The 26,942-nt window shown below is 37.8% G+C and overlaps 1 pseudogene; it reads right to left on the minus strand.

Moving 5' to 3' along the window:
- Positions 1-17,517: 17,517 nt before the first annotated feature.
- LOC110573873 lies at positions 17,518-18,568 on the minus strand (annotated as a pseudogene).
- Between the last annotated feature and the right edge of the window lie 8,374 nt (positions 18,569-26,942).

Genomic DNA, 26,942 nt, shown 5'->3' on the forward strand with positions numbered 1-26,942 from the left:
ATACAAAAAAGTGATAATTTGAAGAATAAGAAGGGTGCAATTGTGGGTGGGCAGCATTTATTACAGATTTTAGTAAATATGAAGAAATGGAATTGTATGCCCATACCAATGTGCTCAGTGTTCAAAAGTGACATCCAATTTGAAAAATGTTATTAATGATGCTGTAGCAAGAGGGGTGTCTGCTCATTCGGTTAGGCATCAGACTCCTGATTTCTGCTCAGGTCATGATCTCAGGGTTGTGAGATCCAGCCCTGCATGGGGCTCCATGCTCAATGGGGAGTCTGCTTGAGATTCTCACTCTTCCTCTTCCTCTTCCCCTCCCTCCCAAAATAAATAAATAAATCTTAAAAAAAAATAATGCTGCAGAAAGAGACAATATAAAAATGGAGGAGGGGCACCTGGGTGGCTCAGTTGGCTAAGTGTCTGCTTTCCGCTCTGGTCATGATTCCAGGGTCCTGGGATCGAACCCCGCATCAGGCTCCCTGTTCAGTAGGGAGTCTGCTTTTCCCTCTCTCTCTGCCACTGCCCCTGCTTTTCCTCTCTTGCTCTCTCTGTCAAATAAATAAATAAACTCTTTAAAAAAAAATGAGGGAAACTGTATACTGTCATTGAACTCCTACATGATTCCATTTTTGGCAAGATAATCATGGTGTTCAGAGAATCATCCAAGAGACTTTATGAACCTAGTAATGGGATTTTTTTTTCATTTGGCAGAAACCATAGCAATGACTGATAATAATATATATATATCATATATATATCATTTATAATATATATGCCATTTAGGGAATGAAATACAAAACCAAATTGTTAAAATTATAGCAGATGCAACAAATGATATTATTTTGGGTGATACAAAGCTTCTCAATTAACTATTTCTCAATTATTATATAATAATGTTAATATTTCAATTATTATAGATCAAATTTTCATGTAAGCCATGCAGCATTTTTTAAGAAGTTATTACAAATGATTTCCAAAATGTTAAGTATTTGGTCCAAGAACACATGGCTCCGAAAGAATAATATACAAGTTAGTGGCCTATTTTTAAAAACTGCATCTAGATAAAACTAATTTCAAAGGCTAAGCATACAACAGTGTCACAAATGTGTGTAGAAAACATAACAGACTGCAAAAAAAATGCTCAGAAAAAGATTTAGGTATTGTATATTACTTACAATGTACATTATGTAAATTTGATAATGAAAAATTCAGGTTAAGTTCTTTCTTGTTACCATCACATTTTATATTACCCAAGATCAATACAACTATTTTTCAGCTCCGATGAAACTTCAGAGTACAAACACACCTTGAGATTTTTACTGACTAAGCTATGAGATGGCCAAGTTGATGCTAGCATGCCACCAAAAACTCAGCTGGAGGTAAGATGCTTTACTCTTAGAAACTATCGATAATATTAATAAAAATTTTCTAGAACAAGCCAAAGTTCCAGTTTCAAATATTTCCTTTTTAAATGCTCAGGATTAATCAGTCATGATATCTGAAGTAAAATTAATGTTATGAGCAAAATTATGCAAGCATCAAAAATCAATGTACATAATTTTCTTGGCACCGTCAAAAGGATTAGTACATTTTTGAAGAAAAATGAAGCAGTAGGGGCACCTGGGTGGCTCAGTCGTTAAGCATCTGCCTTCGGCTCAGGTCATGATCCCAGGGTCTTGGGATCGAGCCCCACATCGGGCTCCCTGCTCTGCAGGGAGCCTGCTTCTCCCTCTCCCACTCCCCCTGCTTGTGTTCCCCTCTCACTATGTATCTCTCTGTCAAATAAATAAAATCTTTAAAAAAAAAAAAGAAAGAAAAATGAAGCAGTAATGTTGTTTAAAAATTGTCAATAAACAAACTGCAACCTCCTGACATTGATACCGATATTTAGCAATGTAACATGAATAATTCTAGTGAAAAGAGTAAAAGAACTGATTTTGGCTGCAAATTCCCTGATCAAGTGGGTCTATATTCCAAAATTAAATTCCAAAATCAACTTACTTTTTCTCTATTGGATATTTCAATATTACCATGAAAAGGAAGATTTATGATACTGAAAAAAATCTTGGCTTTAGCTACGATATCTATGTCAACTTTTCCCCTTGAAATCAATTAATGACCCAGTACAGTCTGTGACATTAAAAGAACCTTAAATTTTCTCAAACCAGACACCAGTGGAGAATATAGCTTTTTCAAGTGAAAATATATTAAAAATTACTTAATGCCTAGAACATCTCAAGAAAAAACAAGATATTGGAACCAATAAACATCAAAAAAGAATTTTATTTCCAAAAGAGCAAACGGTAACTTTTTTTTTTTTTTTTTTAAAGATTTTATTTATTTATTTGAGAGAGAGAATGAGAGAGAGAGAGAGAGAGCACACAAGAGGGGGGAGGGTCAGAGGGAGAAGCAGACCCCCCGCCGAGCAGGGAGCCCGATGCGGGACTCGATCCCGGGACTCCAGGATCATGACCTGAGCCGAAGGCAGCCGCTTAACCAACTGAGCCACCCAGGCGCCCCAAACGGTAACTTTTTTATTTATTACATCATAGTAACTTTGAGTTCCTAATTATTGTGATTAAATATTTGTATTTTTTCTTATTTTATGTTCAATAATTTGATTTAATTTGCCCGAACAGAATGACATCTGTTGTAATTGCTATTATTGAGAAATAAATAATAGGCTGATCATTAAAAGTTTTTCTAAAAGAAAGGGTACCATGTTCAAATGTATACAAAGTCTCCTTTAAGGATTAATGGAAGCCTGAGGATTAGGAAGATGGCTACAAGCAGGTCCAAGTGCACCCTTTCTTGTGTCATAACCTTAAAGGCAAGCCAGACAGGTTCCCCCTAGCTTAAAAGTCTCAGGAAGAGCTCTCCTTGTTCCAACTGCGCTCATCAGCTCATCTCTGAAGCCTTGGTGTGTGGGATGAGTTGTTTGTGTGCCCAGATCCAACTCATTTGTCTCGTCTGGTCAGGAGGACAGGGTTAAGATACCATGTTTGACAGCCTCAGTCCAACTACATAGACATGGGGGAGGCAGGCAATTCCTAAAAGGGAGGGTTGAAGGCACAAATACCAAAAGGAAGAAGGAAAATAATTCAGCAGACTCAACCACAACTGCTGTCACCCCCTACCGTCACTTCACATTTTGTATTTGAAGTCTGGTCTTTGAAAAATTGCTAACAGGCCGAGAACAGCCAGCAATGTATACTTTATCAGCCCTTATACAGGGAAATGATCAACATGTTACAGATGAACATGAGACAGGAGTCTGTAAAGAATGCAGAATGAGATGATAAATACAGAAAAGGTTTGCAAAATAAACTGGGAGAGGAATAATTTCCTTAAATATATCAGGCTAAGTGCTTTACCTGTACATAAATGAAGAGAGGCTGAAAATTTAGCCTAGAATCCCACTGAATTCATTTCTGTATATTATCTGAAATTTGTAGCATAACATTTAATGTGTTCAGTGAACATTTTATCATCCATTCTATATTGTGGTTTCAGTTATTATTTTTTTTCTTTAAAGATTATTGATTTATTTATGAGAGAGAGAGAAAAAGAGAGAGAGCAGGGAGGGAGGGGCAGAGGGATAGGTGAGAGAGAATCCTCAAGCAGACTCCCCACTGAGCACAGAGGCTTATACGGGGCTGGATCCCAGGACCCTGAGATCATGACCGGAGCTGACATCAAGAGTCGGTGGCTTAACCGACTGAGCCACCCAGGTGCCCTGTGGTTTCAGTCATTCTTAAGGAAAGCGTTTTGCCACATTGATAAAGCCCTAAGAACTCTCTCGCTTTTTTAAGGAGATACACCTGAACTTAGTAGATCCAACCAGCAATGACAGTTGGATTATGGTGTGTGGACCAGGGAATGGTGCCTTACGGAACAGTTCCTAAATAATTTTTGTTCTTTTCTGGGTGTGCTATATTCCTCAGTGAAAACTGTTTAATATTCTGTTGTTGTTTGATCCCTGGCTCCTTGTTCAATAGGTCTTTAGAAGTTCCAAGCTTGAACATATTATTTTGAATCTAGATTTTCAATTGTGTGACAGGTCCAGAGATAGAGTAGGAAAGGGAAGTAAACAATGATTCAAGTTTCTTTTACCATCAATTTATGATATCTCATTTATGTCACCTCCTTCTCTATGCCTTTGGGGTTTGCTCATATTTAAAAGAGAGTAATAATATGATTTAGCAAATATGTATTAATTTTTTTTAATTTAAATTTGACATGTGTCCCATGTCGAATGTGCAGCATACAAAATGTGCTTTCTCTGCTAGTAGATCATTTTCCTTCTTTGGGTCTCACTGCAGCATAAAATATGGATTTGGGGTAGATGATCTCTAGGTTCCTCTGATCATATCACAGCATGTTATTGTAGAAGTCAAAAGAAACAGACAATGGGTGTGAAAATTATTTGAAAAGCATAAAATCTTTCATAATGATGATACCAGAGGACTGGAAGAATATAAATATATATATATATATATGATTTCTTTTAAAAAGCATATTTTATTAAAATCCCACTAATATCTAGACCTAATAGGCACCATCCAATTGTAAGAGGAACAAAGATGGAGTCACTTATATTGGTCATGCTAAAATTGGACATTTTAGATAATCAATATTACATCAGAGAGTGCACTTCCCCCACTCTCACCTTTAAAAAAAAATTACCTAGTTACCAGGGTGCCTGGGTGGCTCAGTCGGCTAAGCGGCTGCCTTCGGCTCAGGTCATGATCCCAGGGTCCTGGGATCGAGCCCCGCATCGGGCTCCCTGCTCAGTGGGAAGCCTGCTTCTCCCTCTCCCTCTGCCTGCCACTCTGCCTACTTGTGCTGTCTCTCTATCTCTCTGTCAAATAAATAAATAAAATCTTAAAAAAAAAAAATTACCTAGTTACCATTATTAGAATCTGGTTCTTAAAAGAGTGGGTCTTCCATGAATCTGCTCTCTCTTTTGTCCATGAATCAGTCTGAACTAGTTCAAACTACTGGCTTAATATCAGGCCAATTTTTTTTCTTTTTCAAGTGTAGAAGTTGGTTTGAAAACAGTTTGAAAAGAAGAAAAAGGGTTATGAACACTGAAAATAAGATAGCATAAAAAATAATTTTTAGGGCGCCTGGGTGGCTCAGTTGGTTAAGCGACTGCCTTCGGCTCAGGTCATGATCCTGGAGTCCCGGGATCGAGTCCCGCATCGGGCTCCCTGCTCAGCAGGGAGTCTGCTTCTTCCTCTGACCCTCCCCCCTCTCATGCTCTCTGTCTCTCATTCTCTCTGTCTCAAATAAATAAATAAAATCTTTAAAAAATAATAATGATAATTTTTACACTTGTATGCATCCACAGAACCATGAAGGGAAATTATCATTCATTGAAAACATCTTCTTGCTGGCAGGTAATAATGATGGCTAATGAGACTGACATTTACACTGCTCAACAAAAAAGTATTTTTCTAAAGATGATGTATAATTAACATAACTTGCACACAAATCACACACACAAAAAGCATCAAGTTATCAAGACATATGGGTAAATAATATCCTCCAAAGATTTCCATTCAATCATTTTGTGTTTTATGAGTAATTTTAAGGCTACTTTAGAGTTTTTTCCTTCATTCTTCTAAGTGAAGATAAACCAGTTCATATTGATGAAAACTATCAGTTCTTTCATCTTGGAAGAAAAAAAAAGGAATGTAGGGAAAGGGAAAGAGGGGAGGATAATAAAAAGAAACTGAATTGTGTAAGACTGTTGAATCACAGACTTGTACTTCTGAAACAAATAATACATTATATGTTAAAAAAAAAAGAAGATAGCAGGAAGGGAAAAATGAAGGGGAGGAAATCGCAGGGGGAGACGAACCATGAGAGACTATGGACTCTGAGAAACAAACTGAGGGTTCTAGAGGGGAGGGGGGGGATGGGTTAGCCTGGTGATGGGTATTAAAGAGGGCACGTACTGAATGGAGCACTGGTTGTTATACGCAAACAATGAATCATGGAACACTACATCAAAAACTAATGATGTAATGTATGGTGATTAACACAACATAATAAAATTTAAAAAAAACGGTAACACTAGATTTTGAATAAAAGCCATTAAAAAATGTATGTTACCTTCCATAGATTATAATGTCTCATTATGTTTGGATCTTTATTGTTTTTCTTCATAAAGTGTATTTTCTGTCATTATAAATAGTGTTCCCTTTTTTTCTATTAACAATTATTTATTTATTTTCCAAATAGGTTTAGATCCTTTTTACGTTAGCAGCTGAGAGAAATACTACTAATCACAGACTTTTATATATGATGAAGGATAAGCCTCTTACAAGTCTATGTGGAATTATAAACACCATGTGTGACTGTACAGGTAAATGTAGTAAAACTGTTAAGTTGGGGAGTATTTTGAGAATATTGAACTTTATCATTTTACAACTTTAGAAAAGACTTTAAAACAGATGGATGCAGGGGAATAAACATGCTGAGAAAATAAATAAGAATCATGATTTACATTGTTGAACGGTGCTAGGGAAGGTTCTAATCATAACTGTGGTTGAGTTCTGTATACTTTTTCATTTCCACCTCAAGAATTTCCACAGAAGTCTCCACTTCTCAGGACTCACTCAAGTCAGGAATCAACTTTTCCATCGGCACTGCCTTTCCTGCAGCCATCAGTCCCCACTTCATCCAAATCTTCCTGCCTCTCATTTCCTCAGAACTCTACATTCAGAAAAACAAATTCAACGTTTCAACTTAGTGCACATTTGTTAGAATACAGCTGACTAATGGGCGTTAACATTTCTTCTTCTCCAGAATTTCTCCCCTTAGGTCTTTCTTGAACCTCACCAAATTTCAAAATAAAATTTCCTGTTAAGTGCTCTTTCTGTTCAAGAATCTGCACTCACTCAGATCTAGGGCTTTGTCAAGTGATCCTCTCTTTCCCAGTTCAGTCTCTCTCTAGATAGTGATCTGTTCAATTCTGTCTAGTCAGGTCAGACTTCTTCACTGTTCCTCACGTGTACTGTTCATGCCCACTCTTGTGTCTGTGTACTTCTTTTGTCCTGAAATACCCTCCTGCCTGGTCACATCAATCTTTGCTCAACGTATAATCAGCTAAGCATCTGCATATAAATGCATACATTTGCTAAAATATAATTCAATTTCCATCTCCCTAATGAAGTCTCATGTCCATAATGATCTAATTCTTATTTAATGTTTCACTAACCTGAAATGGTACCTGTTCATTTTACTTTTTAATCGTAACTTGGTATTGTTAAAACATTTTTACATTAATTGCGCTATTTGTGCCCTTAGGGACCTAGAAATCTTAAAACAGTCTGGTCTTGATTCAGAAGGCTGTGAGGAAGCATTCAAATTTTTGAACTACAGGGAAATGTGATGGGAGCTGCAATCTTTTGACTCCATCTTCTCTCTATAGGATAGATAACAATTGGGATACTGTACCATTCACGATGTTTAAAATCCTTTGGCAGTGTCCTATAGCTTTCAGTTAAATAATGGTCTAGCACTGACCTGCCTTTACAATTTCTCTACTGCAAATTTCTGCCGCTCTTCCCTTTGCTTTATGCCCTTCACTTCTGCTGCATAGAACTCTTTCTAAATCCATGAACTCATCATGCTTCCAGGATAAAAGACAGATGAGCAGCTGAGAAGGAGAACCCCAGAGCAGACAATTACTTCAGTAGAAAGCAAAATGCTTAGTCAAATCTATATATAAATAATCATTCGTGAATCTGAAAGGTATCAGTAAGTCATTGATGGAATGAGCAATAAAAGGACTTATATGCAGTTAATGGTTCAACTAATGAAGAGGGACTGGATTAGATTAGAAAAGCTTGAAGAAAGGCCCAGTTAATAGGATCAATTAAATATTTGGAAATGAAACCTGAAAAAAACTCCCACATGTATTAGCAGCTACATACAGAGCATCATGATGCTTGCAGGTTTGTATTCAAGAGGAAATTTAAAATTCTGTTGTATTACTACTCATCATATTCTTTTATATAAAACTTTCATACATCTCTAAATTTCTCAAATTTTTATGCTGGAAAGCTGAAACTACTATACCTTTTGAGCTACCTGAACGACACACTTGGACTCATTCTGGTGGCAGTGACCAGTGTACAGACAGCACATTATAAAAAAACCAAAGTAGTCTCCTTAGGAAGTAGTCTGAGATCTCACATGTAAGTGTGATCAGCGGCAAAAGGGAAAAAAAGGGCCTGTGACACCTGCAACCATGCCAATCATCATCTCAATAAAACCAAAAAATTGAGGAAGAACATCCAAAATGATCTTTTACTTCCTGGGGAAAAAAAACAAACAAAATAGCCATGAGAAAGCTGAGAGAGGTCCTTCTCCACTTGCAGCCAGTCCGATCTTTTGTGAAGACAAATCTTACGTCTTTCCCTTGTGAAAAACTTCCGACTGCTCTTAGGATAGGACAAAATTTGTAATATGAACCACAAGACCCTGTATCATCTAACCTTGAGATGTCCAATGCAGTTACCATTAGCCACATGTGGGTATCACTTTTAAAATAATTAAAATCAAATACAATTTTAAATTGTGTTCTTCAGTTGTATTAGCCACATTATAAGTGATCAACAGCCACATGTGGTTGGGATCCTGGCAGGATTTTTTCTTTTTTTTTTTTAAATAAAAATTTATTTATTTATTTGAGAGAGAGAGCACGCACGTGCAAGTGGGGGGAGGGGCAGAGGGAGAGAATCCTCAAGCAGACTCCCCACTGAATGCAGAGCCTGACTTGGGGCTCGATCTCACCACCTGTGAGATCACAGACCATGAGATCATAACCTGAGCTGAGGCCAAGAGTCAGATGCTTAACCAACTGAGCCACCCAGACACCCCAGGATTCTGTTTCTTGATCTAACCACATGGATGTGTTCACTTCATAAAAATTTATTGAGCTGCACATTTATATTTGTGCACTTTCATATTTATATGCCCTATTTAAACTAATATAAAAACTTAAAAATGCATTTGCTTCTTTATTTAAATGTTTGGCTTCTGAAATATTGGTAAGCTTCCAGTTTAAGATGGCAGACTGAATATATTCATTTACCTCTAATCTTTAAGGATGTCTTCCTGAAAAGACACAAAAAGTGTTTTTAAACGAATGGAACAATAAGAGGGCTGGTAAACTAGAAGGAGGACTACCAAAGGACCAGAAAATTTCTGACTGATGGAGAAAACAAGTCAGGAAAAGTTTTATCCCCAAACACCAGAAGGAAGAATTGCTCTTTCCAAAGAAAGGCTCAGAGTCAGCTATCACAAAGAGAAAGAGTGAACTGTGATGACAATTAAATATAGTTGCTTTTGGCACAACTCGATCATTTAGACAGATTTCCCTCGTTCCCAGCCTCTTCCTAGACAAAATATATAAAGCAGGGTTTTTAGCCCTCATGGATAAAACTTGAATATGTTCCCCTATACGGGAAAGGAGTCAATATATTGTTGGAACCTGCAAGAGAAGCAGAGCAAAACCAAAGGTAACACTGAACCACTAAGGAACACTGGTCACTAAGGAAATTAATAGAAAGAGAAGGCAGCTCCATCCAGTGGTGAAACACACTAAAACACTCTGCCCAAGAGTAAAGCTCCCTTTAGGAATGATAAAAGTTCCAACAGGCCTGACAATATTGCAGAGTCTAGAACTAGCCTTCTCATTTAAGAGTGTGGCATGTCAGGAGAACAGAACTATACAACCATACAACTTCAGAAGAAACACACAACAAATGCCTACAGTAATCAACTAAATCTTTATTCAGAAATATGAACAAAAAACAAAGATTCCAGGCACTTAAGGAAAACTAATAACAGAAAAAAAAAAATGCCATCAGAGAAAACAGATAATTTAAGAAAAAGAATAAATAAACTTTAAAATACAAACATAATTAGAATTTCTGTTGGTGAATTTGTAGGCAGTGTGAAGAAGGAGCTAAAGTAACTAACAATAATATAAACTAAAGCAACAACAAAAGAAATTAACACAAATTTGAACTTGGAGGAAAATTCCTAAGAGACAGAAATGGGAATTGAAAAGCAAGACAATAAATATAATGTTGTAGATCTAGGGGATTATAACATAAAGAAGTAAATTCAAACAAGGCACTTGGGTTCTAATACCCATGTTGTAATAGAAGAAAAGATGTTTGGTGCATAAATGTGTACTAATTGAAGCTCAGAGATTTATACAAAACCAGCCTGTTTTCTCAGTGAAAGAGAGACTAGAAAAATACTGCTCAATAGTTCATGTATATGACAAGGAAATTTATCTTTGCCCAGAGTTTAAGGTTAGCAAAGAAAATGTAAAAGAGTCATATGGGAATTCAGAGCCAGAATTTAATCTATTTGATAAAAGACTCTCTTTGCCAAAAAAATTAACTGTTCCCAGTCTGGTTTCACTACATCTGATATCTGGCACAACCCTCTGTTGTGTGTCAACTGTTTTGTGTCAACCTGTTCTAAAACTGTTCTGTGTCAACCCTCCCACAAATAGAACTGTCACAGAAAAACCATAATCCACTGAAGATGAACTCATGATCAAAAATTACAGAACACATGCAAAAATGATTGAGCATTAAGTAAGAGTCAGAAGATACAACAAACAAGAGGATTTGTATCCCAAGAACTTAATATAATGCTCATAAATAGATTATAAAATAATTATATTTAAAATAAATGACAAAAGGAGGTAGAAATTATAAGAGATAGAGAAGATACTATAAAAAGAAATAAACATATTGAAAGTGAACCAAATATAGCAAGTAGAAAAGGAAAATAAAGTCACTGAAATATAAATCTAAATGGATAGACTAACAACACACTAGACACTGCTGAAGAGATAATTAGTAAACTGGAAGACAGACTTGAGGAAAATATCCAATTATAGCACAAAGGTATAAAGGGCTGGAGAACAGTAAAGAGAAGTTATAAGACAGGGAAGGTAAAATGTGAAGATCCAGTGTGTATCCAGGAGGAGTTTCAAGAGGAGAATACAATGAAAATGAGGAGAGGCAAAGAGATCATGGTTGAGGATTTTTCAAAATTGATGAAGATATGAATCCTAAAATCAGAGCAAGCCTTAAAGATAAATAAATAAATAAATAAATAAATAAATAAATAAAAGGAAACTCACATCCTGACCTATTGTTGATAAACTCAGAACATCAAAGGCAAGGAAAATCTTAAAATCAACCAAGAAAGGACAAATTATCTCTAAAAATAGATGAACGGTAAGGAGAGGCCACAAATGATATCTTCAAAATGGTAAATTGTTTTTCAAGAGAAAGAGAAAAACACACATTTTTATTTTATTTATTTATTTTAAGATTTTATTTATTTATTTATTTGACAGAGAGAGACAGTGAGAGCAGGAACACAAGCAGGGGGAGTGGGAGAGGGAGAAGCAGGCCTCCCACCAAGCAGGGAGCCCGATGTGGGACTCGATCCGGGACCCCAGGATCATGACCTGAGCCGAAGGCAGATGCTTAATGACTGAGCCACCCAGGCGCCCAAAAACACACATTTTTAGAACTTCAAAGACTGAATTTATCAAAATATTCTCAGTGGAAGAACTGCTCAACAACATACTTGGAGAAGGAAATTGGACTCCAAAGAAATGGGTGTTGCAAGAAGCAATAGTAAGCAAAGAAATTAGTAAGCCTGTGAGTATTAAAAAATAACTGTGAGTAATTAAAAAATAACTGGAAATAAATTGACAAGAATAGCATTTAAGTTTAAAGTGGTTATTCAGAGTTTAATTGTGGTAAGGTCCTAATTCTCTTTGGACAAAAGATATAGGCACTGATTAACTTTAGACTTTTATGTCAAATATGCATGTTAAAATTCCATTTTAATAATTAAAAGACTTGATATTGAATCTGTCAATTCACACCAACAGCAGGGAAAAGAGGGGAATAAGATAACTCAATCTAAAATAAGTCAGGAAACGGGGCGCCTGGGTGGCTCAGTTGGTTAAGCAACTGCCTTCGGCCCAGGTCATGATCCTGGAGTCCCGGGATCGAGTCCCACATCGGGCTCCCTGCTCGGCAGGGAGTCTGCTTCTCCCTCTGACCCTCCCCCCTCTCATGTGTGCTCTCTCTCTCTCTCTCAAATAAATGAATAAAATCTTTAAAAAAAATAAAATAAAATAAAATAAGTCAGGAAAAGAAAATAAAGAAGCTGAGTTAAAGCATTTGGGAATTGAAAGCAGTGTAATATATTTTGAAGTTATTATAATTACTCTTATTTTTAAAGTAAATTATAGTCATCTAAACCAGGAATTACAATAAATGTAAACTAATTTAATATATGTATGTGTGCATATGTGATGCACAGAGATTAAAGGAATCATAAAGTTATGTAAAAAAAAAAAAAGAAGGTGCTACAAAAAAATAGCAATCAGACAATGAAAGACTTGGGAATTTTAAAAAGGTGATTGTTGAAATAAAAATTCAATAAATAATGTGATTAGAAAGAACAGCTCTCAAGTCCAAGCTAGTAACGAAGACATAAAAATCAAAGAAATCTCCTATAATGTAGAGTTATTTGTAGACCTACTATACACCACAGAATACATATTTTACTCCTATTATGTGCCAGATACTGTTCTAAGGACTTGACATTACCAAATAATCCAATAAAATACTATTACCCCCATTTTACAGATGGGAAAACTGAAGCATAGAACAATTAAATAATTTGCAGAAAAGACAAAAGAAAAATAGCAAAGTAAAGCTCAGAAACACAGAGGATAGATTCCAAAGTTCAAATATATAGGAATAAGAGTTCCAGAAACAAAAATCAGAAACAACAGAAGGCAGAAAATAATTAAATAATCGACATTATCATTTTTAACTCAAAAATTTTCTCTGAGTTAAAAAAAATAGTTGTATATTTTGATTAAAAGAGCCTACCACATACAAGCATAATAAATGGGTAAAATGTCTATGCCTATAAATGGTCTAGAGTCTCAAAATAAAGAGAAAAATCAAGAAAGCTTCCAGAGTGGAAAATCTGGTATCTTACAATGAAATGAGTATCCAGATTTCTCTTTAGCCTCAGTGAGTGCTAGAACACTATGAAATAATTTCCTCTCCACATTTTGAAGGACTATTAATAGAAACTATCAGTTACAAAAGAAGACATAAAGAGAGAAAGATATAAAGAAATTTGGGGATATGCAAAGCAATCGAAAAAAATTACCATCCATGCACTCATATGAAAAAGTGTGAGTATCTACCACAGAAAAACATAAAAGGAATACCCACAAAAATTATGCTTTTCTATCACTTTTCTGAGATACAAGAAAGAATGGCAACAAGAAAAAGTGATTAAAAAAAAAAGAATTTTTCCTCAGACTGTGAGATTGAATCATTCATCTTAAATATTAGAGGACTGGTTATACAAAATTGCATTCCTTTTTTACATGTCCATTCACCTCAGTTATTTCTCCGGTATATAATATTTATATCATAATGTAAATGCGCTTCAAATACATTTATGGTACTATACTGGAAAAAATCCACATATAAGTGGATCCACGCAGTTCACGCTCATATTGTTCAAGGATCAACTGTATACATGAGAAAATAACTATCGGCAATATCCCCCATTAACACAGATGTACAATATCGAAACACAATTTTACAAATCTGATTCAACAATTTATAAAGTGGATCATACATCATGACCAGGTATGATTTATCTCAGGAACACAATATATGTATTTCAGAAGAAATCAATTTGCAAATAAATTACAAAGTGAAATAAGCAGTGCTTTTAAATGTTTTACATTGTCTTTTTTTTTAAAAAAGAAAAGTTTATGTACATAGTTAGAATTGAGTTCTTTGCACAATCCTGCAAATCCCTGAGCACTTCTGAAATAAAGGGAGAAAAATATCATAAGCATTAAAAGGTGTCACTGAGGCTAATGTAACATGAGTCTCGGCTCTGGAAGAGTTCGCCTTGAGTTATTCTAGCTGAGCCAATTAAGCACCTGGCAGTGCCTTGAGTTATTCTAGCTGAGCCAATTAAGCACCTGGCAGTGCAGGCAGGGAGAGCACCAGGGCTCTCAACCAGCACCCTGATGCTTGAGAGACACCTCCCAGGCCACTGTGAGTTCTGAATGCTGGGGACCGGAGAAAGGGAGATACATGGTGATTAGAAGAAACAAAGAAGAGGCAGGTATTAACTGGAAAATTGAGTAGAGCTTTAACCAGAAGTGCTAAAAATCATATTTGTAATGCTTAATTTACTTTTATTTTCAGAGTTGTCCCTAGAATTATAAATCACTCTCCTTTATTTTTAGTACAAAAGATTTTTAAAAACAATCTTTGTGCTCGCGCTGGGCCGTACCCATAAAAAAAACAATCTTTGTGGCACTCCTACGTTAATGGACCTCCCCTTTGACCTTTTATTCTGTTATATATTAAGGAAAATATCAGATATTTCTTTGTAGTTAATTAATATTAATAGTAATTCTAGAATAAAATAATAAATGGTAAGTTAGTTTCTGAATTAAAATCATATATTGTTTTAAAGTTTATTTCCACAAACTGCTTAAAATTCAAACTAAAATTGTATTATACTTTTCAGTGAAAACCAGATAGTTGGATTAATCTTTATAAAACTAAAAATTTACTAATCCATATATTCAAAAACCACTTTGTTCTTTTAAAAACATCTTTTAAAATTTAATTTTATAACCACCTTGAACTCACCCCTGTCTGAAGGTCTTGCATAACCCATAGGCAAATGGAAGAAAATTTTGATGGGTGGGGCAAAAGGACTCTTCCCTGCCAAAGCCTAGAGGAAAAGAACATGGATCCATAAAGCAACCCACTTTCCAGACAAATGTTATTGGTCTTTATATTGCAGTTCTTTTGTGTGAGCTTTTTAATTAGCTGCTTACAGCACAGTATTAATGACAGTGAAGTCACAGTGTGAGCACTTACTGAGCAAGACAGAGATACAAGGAGAAAAAATCCATGACCACAAATTGCACCCAAACCCCATTCAGCTATCTTATAACCAATATTGGTGATTATAAAGAGAGCCAGGTAGGAAGATACAACTGGTTCAGGGCAAACCATAATCATGATCAGAAAAAGAACTCAGAGTACTAATCCTGCTGACTGAGTTTGTAGCATTGCTACATTAGACTGAATAGCCCCCTTATGATAATTGGTATCATCTCCTTAATAACTTGCAATACTCCATTGTATGCATCCCCTTATGTTTTAATGACATCACCATAATAATAATTTTATTAAAAATACTTAAATATTATCTATTTGCACCCTATACTCTGCTCTCAGAAGAGAAAAAATATGTTTTTCAAATATTCGTTGGCTTTGATAATTTTTGGCCCTTCAAAAATATTATTTTAATTCCCTCTGCTGATCCTGACATTCAATGTGCACTTTTATTTATTTTTTTTGAAGATTTTTATTTATTTATTTGACAGAGAGACACAGTGAGAGAGGGAACGCAAGCAGGGAGATTGGGAGAGGGAGAAGCAGGCTTCCCGCTGAGCAGGGAGCCCGATGTGGGGCTCCATCCCAGGACCCTGGGATCACGACCTGAGCCGAAGGCAGACGCTTAACGACTGAGCCACCCAGGCACCCCTATTTTTTTATTTTTGATATTATTCTTTTTTTAAGATTATTTATTTGAGAGAGAGAGAGCACAAGCATGAACAGAGTGAAGGAGCAGAGGGAGAGGGAGAAGCAGACTCCCCGCTGAGCAGGGAGCCTGATGTGGGCTTCGACTTCAGGACTCTGAGATCATAACCCAAGCAGAAGGCAGCCGCTTAACTGACTGAGCTACCCAGGTGCCCTCAGTGTGCACTTTTAATCAGAAGCACAAGACATCTATTTTTTTTTAAGATATATTTATTTACTTGAGAGAGAGAGAGAGCAGGGGAAGAGGAAGAGGGAGAGGGAGAGAGAGAATCCTCAAGACTCCCCACTGAGCACTGAGCTGATGCAGGGCTCTATCTCATAACCCTGAGATCATGACCCGAGATGAAATCAAGAGCCGGCCACCCAACCAACTGAACCATCCAGGCGCCCCAGCACAAGACTTCTGATTGGTAGATAATGTTTGATGCATTTATCGGTCATGCTGAGACCACAAGCAAGCCTTAGGATCATGTACTTTATATGTCCAAATATAGATTTAACTCTAAGGCTAGACTCTCATTTATTCTATTCTATTTATTGTAGTAAACAAATAGAAATTATAGTTGGTTATGGTTTGGTTATGGTTAATTCAGATTTTTCTACAGTAATATCCTCGGCTGGATCCTCTGAGATTAACAGTGCAAGAGTTCTATCAGATAAAATGCCTGGTGAGAGAAAATGTAAGGAGCTATAAGAACTCAGACCACGATGCAAGTCTGACCCCAGGTGAGGAAATGCAGGAGGAAAGAAGGAGGAAAGGTTGAATGGAAGGAAGCATCCCAGATTGCCATGCAATTTAATGAAAGTCTGGCAATACGTTTGTAAGTCTTGAGCCAAAGTAAGCCATCAGAGGTGCCTCCATGTTTTCAGTAACAGTTCAGTAACATTCAGTCCTGGCTGGAGCAGGGCAAACACAGCGATGGTTCTCAGAGGGCAGCGCTTGGGGCCCTTGGCCAATTACAATCCCCACAGTTGGAGATCAGCAAGGCTCATTCTCAAGGTTGCCACAACTGTCTGCTGTTAAACTTTTGGGAAATACTTTTCCAAAGTTATGAGATGCATAATTTTGACAAAATATCACTACAACAACCTTTCAAAGTGACATCTTTTGATTAGGAAAAAAACATGCAGTGCCAGGTTTTTAAAAATCTCACAAAGATTCTAATAGAGACCACTGTTAATCTATTAGTGTTACATGAATCAATTATGATATCAAATACTACAATAACAGCATATTTCACTTCAAATATTTTTTATGGTAATTCTAAAGAAAACTATCTTGATTTAAAACAAAATGGCAGAGATATAGAAATTTAAAATATTTTTGGAGGTGATTTTATAAAAGCAGATAAGAAGATAAATGATGCAATGGGATCAAAATTATATACCCTTTTCTTTAAAATATAGTATTTTAATCAATTACCTTTCTTATTTCATCTGCTTTTCCAGAAAGCCCATGAATGTTGGTATATCAAAAGCAAGATAAACTTCCTTAAATGGCATAGAAATGTGTGACATCCCTAGAAAACATCATCATAAGGAACGAAGTAATAGTATTAAAACATCTCACCCAACCCCATAATGATGACTAACCTATTTTCAGAATTTCATGGTTTGGTTTTTTTTTTTTTAGTAGTACGAGAGGCTTTATTGACTACAATGCAAGCTAAAGCATGAAGAAGAAACAATCATTTAAAAACACCAAAGACCCTTACATAGCAAAGGTTAAGAAATAAATTAAGACTCCTGCTGAGCTGAGCTGGCCTGAAAAGAATGGGCCTTATTCACTCCGATCCTTGGGTTCTCGCTATTTCCACTGGATGTAGTCAAAGATGTCTTTCTCACTATCCACTGGCAGAGGTTCTCCAGAGACTCCAGTGACTCCCAAGGGATGGATTGTGTACTCATTGATTGTGAAGCCCTTTTCTAGGGCATGAGCTCTCATATTTTTTTTTTTAAGATTTTATTTATTTATTTGAGAGAGAGAGTGAGAGAGAGAAAGAGCACAAGAGGGGGGAGCGGGAGAGGGAGAAGCAGACTCCCTGCTGAGCAGGTAGCCCGATGCGGGACTCGATCCCAGGACTCCAGGATCATGACCTGAGCCGAAGGCAGTCGCTTAACCAACTGAGCCACCCAGGCGCCCGAGCTCTCATATTCTTATTGAAAATATCACTCCCAGTGAAATAGAGAACACCACAGTAATACTGATCCTTGGGTATCAACCTTATATCAATTCTCCTATGTGGATACTCCTTTTCATCATTTTTACTGGGAAGCTGGCAAACACCCATGAACTTTGTTTCACCTTTTGACAGAGTATCTGTAATAAAATGGACCTTCTGTAACTGCTCCACAACACGATGTAACAGCTTTGGCTGTTTGGTTGATTCAGAGGTAAAGTTTGGATGGGTCAGAAGAACATCCATGTCACCACTGGACTCTGCACCTTCTAATGTTTTAATTCCTTCATCTACAAACTTCCTTGCAGCAGATGGACCAATGCCACCAACTCGAGTCAGAAAATTGATAGATGAACTCGTGTCATCCTGCCGAATGACAGCTTACGCAATTTTCCAGTCGCTAAAAATTCATCAATCTTTTCAGCAATTTTTGTTCCTACTCCAGGCAATCTCTTAGCTTCTGTTCCACTCTTTATTTTGTGTGGGTACTTTGCTATCACTGATGCTGCTTTTCTGTAAGCATTGTACTTGTGGATTGCCTGGTTCATGTTCTTCTCAAAGTTTGCGAGTTCTGCAAAGGCAGCAAGAGGCTGTGAGCATGTCGGTGATTCCGCCGTTGAGCGTCTCCTGCGGCGCCTTGCGTTTGCTCATGGTGGCCTGCACCCGAGGACCGCAGAGTGCTCAGAACCGGGAACTGGCCCCCTCTCCCAGCTTTAAGGAGGGGCCGGGACTTGGAGAGGGGGGCAGGACCAACCCAGTCCCGGCAAAGCCAGCACGACCCACCCAGAATTTCATGGTTTTAAGTAGCTAGAGAATAAAAAGCTTTTCCTGCAAGCCTTCCATATGTAACAAAATAAAGCTTGCGATGCTTCGCCTGTGCATTTAATAATGCACACCTGTTGATTTATGTTCACCAATCTATTGTAACCATTATTGTTTTAGGTCTTTTGCCTCCAAAAATGTCTTCGGATTTTTCAAAATTATAAATGTCAAGTGATTTGTTGTATTCCTTAAAAATACACTGAGCCAGAATAGTGAAGGGAGGACACCAGTTCAGGAAGGTGAGCACGGGTACCTTCCAGCATGTGAGACCCAGCACTCCTCCCCCTCTGCTCCCCGCAGACCTTCGCCCCGCCCATGGCCCAGCTAATTCAGAAAAAGCTACAGGTACAGGTGGAGAAATAGCTACAAAAGGACTTGAGTTAATCCATGTCAGCGCGGCAGAAATTTGAGGTGCAACTAACAGAAAATGATACCATGAAGGAGAAACCGGCCCTGCTGGGCGGGTCCAACATGGTCTTTACACTTCTGGATCCTGTGCTGGTCAAAAGGGAGCGGGGAGAGGCTCGGGCCACCGGGGTTGGGCGGGTGGGGAGGCTGGACTGTATCACCACTGAAATCAAGCTATAGGAGTCGCAGCTGTGGGGCCCTAAAGTGCAGTGGAGCAACAGAGGAAGAGCCTGGCAGCCAAGGCAGGGGCTTCTGGGAAGGCCTGGCCCCCGCGATGGCGCGAGGGTTGTGGGGGGGTGTGTGTGGGGGAGGCGGGGAAGGGAATGGGGCAGCTCTAGGGTCTGTACTTCAGCTAATAAAATGTGAAAACACCTGGTTGTGACTGATCAGCCAAAACAAAACAAAATATAAAGAGAGAGAGCCAAAGTTAAATTATTCAGTAAATATACCCAGGGTATTTTAGGAGTTTGTTAACATTTTTCTCAGTTTGCTATTATGAAATATTTAATAGTACTTTAATTCCTACATATTTGAATGCATTTGCCCCAGATTTAACGACTCAAATCACACTCAAAGCAAGGACTCTTGCATGCTATTTTTGTTTTAAAAAATTCTATGAAAACATACAAATAGTCACAAATATTGTGCTTTTGTTCTACTTCTAGGTATTTATCCTAAGGAAATAATCCAAAATGTTAGAAAATAATGTGCTCTCAGATGTTCTTCACAGGATATTTATAATATTGATATATTAAGGGAAATTATGACATTAAGGGAAATATACAATTACAATATATCTACTCAATAGAATATGAGGCAAACATTTAAAATTTTGTTTTAAAATTTTAAGGAAATGTGAACAAGGATTATGATATCTTATGTTAAAAAATATGTTATATATGACACATAAGTAGTTCTATTTTTTAAAATCCTAAGAATACTATCATAAACAAGTAACACTAGGATTACGTTTATATTGTTGAGGTGTGTGTTACTTAATATCTAATTTCCCATGTTTGGTAATATCATTACACTGCTTTTCAGAATGGAGAAATGATTAATTTATTTCCTCCAGAAAATGAAGGATTGCAATACTTTCCAGTTCATTCTAGAGGCCATCATTATTCTGATACCAAAACTTAAGAAAGACATCACAAGAGAAAATAACTAGAGACCAATATCCCTCATGAACATAGATGTAAAATGTTTAAATAGAATTTTACAAATCTAGTTAAACATTTTATAAGATGAAAATATATCATGACCAAATATGATTTATCCCAAGGATGCAAGGCTGGCTTAATATTAAGTATTAACCAATAAAATTCACCAAAAATAACAAACTTTTTAAAACTCAAATATGATTATCTCAGTAGACATAGAAAAAGCACTTGAAAAAAGCCTGCATCGGGGCACCTGGGTGGCTCAGTCAGTTAGGCGGCTGCCTTCGGCTCAGGTCATGATCCCAGGGTCCTGGGATTGAGCCCCACCTCGGGCTCCCTGCTCAGCAGGAGCCTGCTTCTCCCCCTCCCTCTGCCTGCTGCTCTGCCTATCTGTGCTCTCTCTCTCTGTCTGTCAAATACATAAATAAAATCTTTAAAAACAAAGCCCGCATCCATTCTTTATAACAACTCTTACCAATCTAAGAATAGAAAAGAATTTCCTCAATCTGATACTAGGCATCTACAAAACACCTATAGCTAACGTCATTTTTAATGATTGAAAGACTAAAGGCTTTGCCCCGCAAAGTGCAGAAAAACAACAAAAAAGGATGCCCATGTAACAGATCAGTTCCTTAAACTCTTCTCCTCCCATGACCTTGTGCTCCACTCTACCTCAGCCACTAAAGCCCACGGTCATACATTAGGTCTAGTCACTATCAATGATTGCAACCCCTCCCTCACCTTAATTTCCAAGGATATCCTTTCTAATCACTATCATCTATCTTTCTAGCCCCTCCTTTTAATCAGTTAGCTATTGTTTTATAACTATACAACCCCAACATTTGGTGGCTTGAGATAACAGCTTTTTATTTATGAGTCTATGTGTTGATTGGACAGTTCTGCTGGGCTGAGCTGCGCTGATCTCAGGGAGTCTTGTTCATTTGTGGTTAGCTGGCAAGTAGGCTGTGGGCTAGCTAGGTTGGCCTCAGATGGGATGACTCAACTCTGCTTCACGTGATTTCCCATCTCCCAGGCTGATTCTCATGACAGAGGCAGGGACCTAAGAGAATTAGCAGATATGAAAGTCACAAAGCCAGCCTAGATTCAAGAAGAGAGGGCTGGATCCACACAGGGATTGAAAATTAGGGCCATATTTTGCAATCAGTCTATCCCCTCCCTCTACAACTCTGATTACATCCTTCCACAGCACCACCTACAATCCATCAAACCAACCTTCTGGTGTAACCTCATCCTCTTATGTCCTCACTTCCCTCCTATCCAGTTTAAATGCAATGGTCAATCATTATCATTTCCTTGCATTCACCCTCAATACCATGGCATTCTGTTAAATTAGATACAGGCTGGTCTAAATCACAGCTCTAGTTCAATGAACCTTCCTTTGAACTTTACTCCTGTGTTCCTGTTGCTGAAGGTAGCTGGAGAACAAATGCACAACAACGCTGACTTTTCTGACGTTAAATTCAAGACCATGAACCTCATGAAGGTCCACAATGCTGCCGCCATTCCCTCCCACTTCCCTAGTGCTTTTACTTTGTATCTCCCGGAGAATTATTTCATGCCTTCCCTCTCCTCAAACCTTCAACACTAGCTCTTTTATGCTCACTCTCAGCTGGAGACTCATTTCCTATTTCAGAGAGACAGTGGAAGCAATGAGAAGAAACCTTTCATACCTCATCTGCCACCCTCCTTGTACTACTAGAGATGTAGAGATGTACTATGAGAGATCTGTACTCCCACCTACCTGGGAAGCCAACCCATCTATTTCCATACTAGCTCCCATGACCTCTTTTTCCTTTCCTGCATCATCCATTTTCCCCTCCTATACTAGGTCATTCCCATCATCAATAAAAATCCTTAGAAAAGGGGTACCTGAGTGGCTCAGTCGACTAAGCAACTGCCTTCGGCACGGGTCGTGGTCCCGGAGTCCTGGGATGGAGTGCCGCATCAGGCTCCTTGTTCAGCAGGGAGCCTGCTTCTCCCTCTGCCTCTCCCCTTGATCACGTGCATGCTCTCTCTCTCTCTCTCTCTCTCAAATAAATAAATAAAATCTTTTTTTTTTAAATCCTTAGAAAAAAATTTAAAACTTCAAACAATCCTACTTCCCTCTCCAATGACCTCACTATCTCCTGTTCTCTTTATAGCAAATTCTCAAAAGTTTTACCTGGTCTTTCCATTTCTCCAATTCTGCCCTCCCATTCTCTTTCACAATCACTCTCTTCGGATTCCCATCTTATTTCACCTCCAAGAAACATTTGGCAAAGCTATGACGGCTTTCTTGAAAGCTTCTGTTCACTTGTCTGCCTATACATCATGCTTGTTTTTTAATATGCTCATCTCCAGACTTTTGCACTTGCTGTTTCCTCTGCCTGGAATTCCCTTCTATCACATATCGGTATTTCTAGCTCCCCTACCACCTCCAAATCTTTGCTCAAATATAAGCTCAGGGAGGCATTCCCTAACTACCTTATTTAAAATCCGTATCATATATGACACAGATGGCACTCACCATCTCCCTTAACTAAACCTATCATTATTTCCATTCATTCTGTGTGTTTATTTTTTTCTGTCTCTCTCTACTAAAATGTCAGTCCTATGAGAACACGGATATTTTTCTATTGTATTTACTCTGTATCACTAGCACATAGAACAGTACATGACATAGAGTAAGTGCTCAGTAAATATTCACTGAATGAACTTGATGAATTTCAATTATTTCACAACTGAGAAGAACAAGTGTTCCACAGTGGTCATCATCATGTTTTTAATTTGAAACCTCAATTGTCATCATTCTGACAACACACACAAATCTTAACTCACAAATAGCTTTGTTTAAGACACCATAAAGAAGTTCAGATAAAGATAAACCTAGTAAACATGGTACAGTCCAGGGAGTGGTTCCCAAACTAGATGATCCTGGGCTTCTCTTTAGATTTGCTCAATCATAGCATTCAAGCACAGTGCCAGAGAGTCAGAATTTTTTTTTAAAAGATTTTATTTATTTATTTGACAGAGAGAGAGATAGCGAGAGCAGGAACACAAGCAGGGGAGTGGGAGAGGGAGAAGCAGGCTTCCCGCCGAACAGGGAGCCCGATGTGGGACTTGATCCCAGAACCCTGGGATCATGACCTGAGCCGAAGGCAGACGCTTAACGACTGAGCCACCCAGGCACCTGAGTCAGAATTTTTGTTAGCAGAGTTCTAGGTAATCCTAATGACCAGCTGGATTTGGGAACTACCACAGTCTTCTCTTTGCCCATATATTTAAAAACTTAGGGAAGCATGTTATTATATTTTTGTATAACCAAATGTAAATGTTTTCAGCATTGTGCATTATACATTAATTATTTTCCCATTACCTAAGACAATCACAGCTGTTGTTTTGCCATACATGTCACTGAATAAGATCACTTTTTGTGCTGTCAGACCTTATGCTATCTGTCAAAATATGTTGACATTTAACATCACCAAAGGGGAAGATTCTATCTTGCTGCACAGAAAACATCTCCAGTCTCCTCTCTAGATTTCTCTAAAACACTTACATTGGTGCATTACATTTAGAGTTAGCTCTATTTCCTTTGGTGAGGGAAGTTTGTTCTAAACAGTAGTTGAAATTTGTGATTTGCTTTCATCATTTTCAAAAGAGGAAAACAAACTCAAAATTATAAAATGACCTATTCTCCATACACTAATCATAAGCACAACTTTTTGCTTTAGCCTCACCCTTCTAGTCAACGGGGAAGAGTTTAGTTCCACGTCTTCCTCATAGTTTCCAAGTCATCCTCTTCGTAAAGAATGGATGAGGCTAACCTGAGTGGAATGGAGAAAACTGGCTTCAGACTCAGGAAGGTGTGTTCATCTTGCCCTGTGACCATGACGAATGGTCAGACATCCAATGCCAGTGCTGAGATACAAACGTAGGCACACACATGTTCTTTAGATCTCCAAAGTAGAGCTGCATCCTCTTTTGAATTCAGCACTTATTAAATTGTAGAATCACCAATAAATTGACACACAGTGCTTGTACCTTCATCTCCCTCCTTTTGGAAATTTTTATCTGTGAAACTCATAAGAAGTCATGGTCTCAGGTGCAAAATGGATTTTAAAATATAATAGAAAAGTAACAAAAATAATTGACATTTATTGAGAGCTTACTATGCACTAAGCACAGTAGTTAATGTTTTAAATACATTATCGCATTGAATCCTACGATAGGTATTATTGTATTATTGTTGGTGTCTCCATTTTAAAGTGGAAGAAACTGAGGAATAGACAGATGAAATAACTTGCCTGACCTCATACAACCCGTAAGTGACTGATCTGACTCTGCTCTAGACCTGTTTGACTGCAAGCCTATCAATCACTTGGCTAAATTTCCTTGCCATGATGTAAATTTAATCAAAGACCATGTAGGTTTCAAAATAGTTCTCTTAAAGAGATATTGTCCTGAAAATTGAGAAGAAGACTAATTCTTCTTTATTCAACTTGGGTCCACTTCAAGAGAAATGCCAAGTGTCTGGGAACACAAAAAGGAAAGGGGGCTTTAAAGAAAAAACAGACCACAGCTATAAAGAGTCAGATGGCCAACATCTGGACAGCTTGTGGTCGAGCTGAATTTGCTGCTGTGTGAATTACAAAGGTATGACAAATCTTTTACTCTGTTCTAATTTGGCTGAGCCAGCTTGCCTTCAGTTTTTTTGGCACAGCTTCCTACATTTGAACTAAAATGCCCTTTCATGAAGCAGTGTATTGCTGAGGATTATCATGCAGACTTTCTGTTTTGTTTTTCACCTCACTTTGTTTATGTGCTGCAGGGGAGGGATCTCATAATATTTGATGGCTCTTTACATCATATTCTCTACCCTGTGCATAGAATGCCCCTTTGCATAAACCTTTGCAGTTATACAGAGATTTGCTATTTGAGTCTGGTTCTCCAGGACACCTGCAGGAGTCCTCTTTTTGCTTACCTCTTTGGACAGTCATGGGCTGAGGGGCTCTTTGTGAGCCTTCTTATACATATTGCTTCTTCAACTGTAGCTCCCCTTACATTCAAATGCATCAGCACAGTTTCTGTTGGCAATTTAAGGTTTCAAAGCAGATTTTAAGTCTTGATTAAAGCTTTCTATTATTATTATTATTGCTTTTAATTCCTACAGAGGAAATAATTCATGTTGTGATGTGGCAAGAAACATAGCTGCAACAAGAATAATATTGAGTCACAGAGGAAGGGCCAGACAATGGACTGAGCACTTTGTATGTATTACAACATGTCATTCATGCCACGTGAGGCAGTCCTACATTTGAGGGAGCTCTGACTCTCCACATCTTACCGACGTGGAGAGTGAGGTGGAGAGAGGAAAATGAACTCAGGGCACGTGATTCTGGAGTGGCACAGACACCATTAAAACCTAAGTCTGTCTTATCTGAAAGTCATCATTTTTGACTATTTATCTTACACAGTCAATGGAGGAGATCCATTTCCACTATGCTAGATCCAGAATGGGTTAACCCTTTGAGAATCTGGATAAATGTAATAAAGAAAAACACGGAGAAAAGAAATAAATAGACCATTTCTTCCTCTATAAAGAATAATATTGAGGCAAGCAACACACTTAAGAGACAGGAGACACAGGTTCTAATCCCAACACTATCAAAGTTTCTACTCATGTGAATTAGGGAAATTGCTTCACCTCTTACAGGCCTGGGTGTCCTCATTAAATGAACTGCAATTAAGCTCAACTTAAGACTATAACTAACTATATAACTACTGTGAGAGTATTCTATTTATAGAGATGTGACCCCAAATTCCTTTTATGCAAACGTTAAACTCTTCTCAGATGTCCTCTAAGATTCCTAACTTCCTAAATGTATTTCTAACATCATTTCCATGTTTGTATTTAGAACTCTATTCTGAACAGCACACTCTTGAGTTACCATCCCTGTTCCACTGCATGCTGGAAATTTTGTCATATATGTACTTTGCTTTCAGAGATAGTTTGCAACTTCCTTCCCAAGAGGATACTGCTTTTTCTCTCACTGAAAGAAACTTTGGAGCAAAAAGAAATGGCATGTATGGTTTTGTCATCTCTCAAGCATCTAAGTACTCCCTGCAACTGAGTATAATTATTCACCGATCACCAGCCCTAAGTCATTCCGCTACTAGGTTTATAATGACCAGATTGGGTTGCAGAGGTAGGCAGGTGAGGGTTTAGCAGCAGTCTTAAGCTTGCTATGGAATTCTAGAAGCCTCTCCAGGGACCTCCAAAATCCTCCTATTCCTAAACTATTTTTCAGCAAAGTAGAAGAGAACTGGGGGAGACAGCAGGGGAAGAGAAGATTAAAAAGCAAGCTGGAGGCTGATCAAGAAATCATCAGAAAGGACAGTGATTTCCCCATGCTGAGAAAAAGTAAAAGATAAACTGCTTGACGTGGCCAACTATTGAGGTATGGGGTTATGATAAAAGCAATGAAATCCTTCCCTACAGATAACAGAAAAGTTTAAAGAAGGTGGAGGAACAAGGAAATTACAGGCTGTTTTCACTTTCAAAGCTCTTCTAATGTCTTAGCACAAAAACGGATATGATTGTACAAGCAATGTGGGGAAAAAAGCCCATC

This window comes from Neomonachus schauinslandi, chromosome 6 (assembly GCF_002201575.2).
Source record: "Neomonachus schauinslandi chromosome 6, ASM220157v2, whole genome shotgun sequence".
In the NCBI taxonomy this organism is placed as follows: domain Eukaryota; kingdom Metazoa; phylum Chordata; class Mammalia; order Carnivora; family Phocidae; genus Neomonachus; species Neomonachus schauinslandi.